Below are 4180 nucleotides of genomic sequence, written 5' to 3' on the forward strand. Positions count from 1 at the left end.
AAATCATTTTATTTAGGCCTATCTGCGGCTTTCAAAAAGTTGACGACTCTACATGTTTCGTCGTTACAACGTTACAGTATTATATCTGAGGATGCCGTTGTAACGTCGAAACATGTAGGGTCGTCAACTTTTTGAAAGCCGCAGATAGGCTTAAATAAAATGTTTTTAATTGTGTACCAGTTTAACGTTGAATATTACTTATGATTTTGTGTTATTTATATTGCAATTAGCTATCCCTTTTTTAAAGCTAAAATTGAGATATTGAGGCTTCAATACCTTTACAAAATAAACTCTATCTTTCTTCTTTAATTAATTTAATTAATTGTACTTGTAATTGTATTGTAATGTACATAAACCCGTTACATCGTCGTTTCGGAAAGGTAACAGTAAAAAACTATCATTAAAATACTTACAGCTGCCTCGAAACTTCATAGGATGTTTAATTGCATCATAACGATCTATGCTTAAGGATACCAGCATGTATGTTGAAGAGTATGTCACCAATACCTTAAACACGAAGATTACCATTTTAAAACACTTTGGTCATTTCAATTTATATGTTTCGAATCTAATAATATAAAAATCTATTTAAAATATTCTTTAACTTTCCAATTAAAAGTAAAATATGTTAACTAATATAAACGATATCATATATTGTATTAAATCATTTAAATGCTTTTCTTTCAGGTATTGGCGATATCCAAATATCCTAATCGATAAAACTTAGTGGCTGCGAACATTAATGCCTGATTTATTCATTTTATAGCGTAATTATTAACAAAAATAATATATCCAAGTGATCATATTTTAGAAACTACTTGTCCTGTGAGAATTCGTGTCACTAGAAGCACATTGAAAAACGTAAGTTTTATTGAGGGAAGTTCGGACACAGTACAGTACGTTTCAGAAAGGGTTTCCGTCTTTCTCAAACAGCATATTAAGTCTCTCTCTAAATGAAGCTAGTGCAAAGATTATCTGCTCTAGGCAAGTTTCGTTGATCTTCAAAATCTTTTACTGATACTATTTTACTTAAATAATAAATTTCGTAATATTAAATGAACGAGGGAAAAAATGAGAGGAATTCTGGTTTTCAAGAAAAGCCCTTTAGATAAGGAATGTTTGTTTGTTTGTTAAGCACAAAGTTAAACAGTGGGATACCCGTGCTTTACCCACCATGGGTATCGAAATTTGGATTTTAGCGTTGTAATCCTTTACACCTTCCGCTGAGCCACTGGGGTACGGGGAAGGGGTATGTAAGGCGTGCAATAGGGTTTTGAAACTCCCAGTATTATATCTAAACTTTCTTGAATAAAACTTATCATTCTCAGTTATCTTTGTAATAGAGAAACAGTGAACAAAAATTAGCGGTATAAAATACAACTGTTTTCGGTTTAAAAAAAAGTCAAACCACTCCTGACACCACTCTTACTATAATGACTTATAAGATTGTTTCCTCTATTTAATTTCAAAGATCTTATTCTGTCCTGCCGTTTCGGCACCAAATCATTCGTTCTATGGGAAAGTAATATTATGAGTTTCACTTTGATTATCACGAACTGTAGGTTTTATATGTTGCACTTAAAGATGTCAATCTAACTAATAAGAAACTGATAAGCGTCTGTAGTTATCGAAGGAGAAATTTTAACAATTAATTATCTTAGAATGTTTGATCTAATAGAATATGTTATTTTGTACTGGGTAGTAGTTTCTTCTTATTTGAATGACTTATGGCAGATCCCCGACTTTTGAAGTGTTCCTTTACCCAAGATCAGTAAATCAAATTAAAAAAGCATAGTAACAGCACATTACGTTTAGATTTTAAGCACATGCTGACAGAATTTTTTATTCAGCTCTTTTAACATTCAAAGTAAGTAAATAGCACTGTTAATATGTCTTTACATTAAACGAATCTGTATCCCTTGTAGTAACAACTTAGATCTAAAGCACTTCAATACACATTAAGGGTCATTTGCATATTATACCTGAAAGTAACGGACAATTTTGCAGACAAACTTTCCTCCATAGAAATCTACTGTCATTCTCCATATCACATCTGCTAATACTTGGACTAGTCCGACTGACAAATCTGGTGGAAATCAGGTGATGAAATAATGAAAAGGTTCTATTGTAAAAACTTAATTACTACACTTTTTGATGATTGTGTTCACCATTTGATGGTGAAAAATATCTTAAAAGAGTTAACGTATGTTTATTTAACTTCCATAATAAACACCGACTCATGCATTCTGTATTTACGTTTATTAAAAAATTGTTGGACGTGATTTAGGTGCTTCTACAATAACGTTATAAATGCTAAAACGTCCAGCCGTAGTTATTTCTATAACATGGCTACAAGCTTCTTTTACAAAATTAAATATTCATTCTTGTTTCTGAAGATCGTGTTTTTCATTTTCCTATTTTTACATTTATTCTTAAGTCTGAAAAAAATCGATACTTGTTTACATTTTATTTGATACTTCGTACGATATAATTTTTCGTGATCAGATTTTATAAAACTTTTCGTTGAGAATATTGCCTCAGTCTCGTGAAATATGAGTCTACATGTTTTCAAAACCAATGTTATTAAATGTATTCCAAAATTGGATCATATAAAGAAATATACATATGACAAAAATAAATCGTACAATTTTGCGAATAGACAAAAAGGCAATATTTACGTATAGTATTTTATATCGATCGCATTATATTTATATAGCTGTGTAAATATAGATATTATTAATAGATTAGGAATTCTAACAGATTAAAAAGAAGATTAGAATTGTAACAGATTAAAAAACAAGATTAGGAATCTAACAGATTAAAAACTAGATTAGGATTCTAACAGATTAAAAACTAGATTAGAATTCTAACAGATTAAGAAACTAGATTAGGATTCTAACAGGTTAAGAAGAAACTAGATTATGATTCTCACAGGTTAGGAAACTAGATTATGATTCTCAAAGGTTAAACAACTAGATTATGATTCTCACAGGTTAAAAAACTAGATTATGATTCTCAAAGGTTAAACAACTAGATTATGATTCTCACAGGTTAAAAAACTAGATTGTGATTCTAACAGATTTAGAAAAACGTACCTGCTAGAGCAAGATGCATTATGAAGAAGTTCATTCGAGATTTCCCATTCTTTGACAGCAATAGCCTTACAAGGACAGAGCAATTTCCAACGACAATCATCGTGAAGATAATCCACATAAAAGTGATCTGTTCTGTCTGAGAGGGACAAATACACTAATTATTGTAAGTCGTCCGTGTTATGTTAACTCTAGATAATTATAAATAATTTTTACTTTCACACGTGTATTTGAGTTAAAATGTTAAGTACTTAAAACACTTCTACTTCATTACAGTTTGAATACAACTGCCTCAAAACGATAGTTGGTCCTCTGCCTTAATATTTTAATCTAAATTATGAGCTTGTTTGAAATAAGAAGATTGAATTACTTTTTATGTCAGTGATCTTGTGCATGTTCTTGCAACTATAAGTTACGTTGGCTTCTAATTTCTTTCTAGTCTAGAATGATAACTCACAATAATTACTCATTCTGTAATGTGCTGTACAATTAGTCAGCTTTTTATAATCATTAGCATGTTAGCTTTATGTGGAGATTATAAAATAGACCTAAAAGATAAAAGTAATCAGAAAATGAGTGTTATCATAACAACAGAGTGAATGAAGAAATGTACTTTAAATTATATAGGGTGCTGTAGATTATTCTACAGCCGGAATATTCATTGTCAAGTTTGAGATAACTTATGTAGAAGGAAAACAAAAATGCCTGCAAAAAAGTCCAAATTAAACATTCTTCAAAATGATACTAATTTTTTTAGAAGACTCTAATTAGACATAGTATCATTGATCGCTTTCAAAATAACTGAAGACAAAAAAGTTATAAAAAGTCATATAATCAAAATTTAAGAAAGTAGACTTTTAGATATCTTGCTTTCTTTTACTTAAAAGATATGTTGCATGATTTTGCTATGACGTTTTGTACATATCCTTGAAATACCTAGAACATTTCTACTACCAACAATACCTAAAACATAATACGTCACGGAATAAGATGTTTAAAAACCTAGATAATTTTTACTACCAACAATACCTAAAGCATAATACATCACGGAATAAGATGTTTAAAAACCTAGATAATTTTTACTACCA

The 4180-nt window shown here is 30.0% G+C and overlaps 1 pseudogene; it reads right to left on the minus strand.

Annotated features, from left to right (window-relative positions):
• Nucleotides 1-4180, minus strand: part of LOC106457870 — a 45013-nt pseudogene that overhangs the window by 8376 nt on the left and 32457 nt on the right.

The sequence above is a fragment of the Limulus polyphemus genome, unplaced genomic scaffold (assembly GCF_000517525.1).
Source record: "Limulus polyphemus unplaced genomic scaffold, Limulus_polyphemus-2.1.2 Scaffold383, whole genome shotgun sequence".
Lineage (NCBI taxonomy): Eukaryota > Metazoa > Arthropoda > Merostomata > Xiphosura > Limulidae > Limulus > Limulus polyphemus.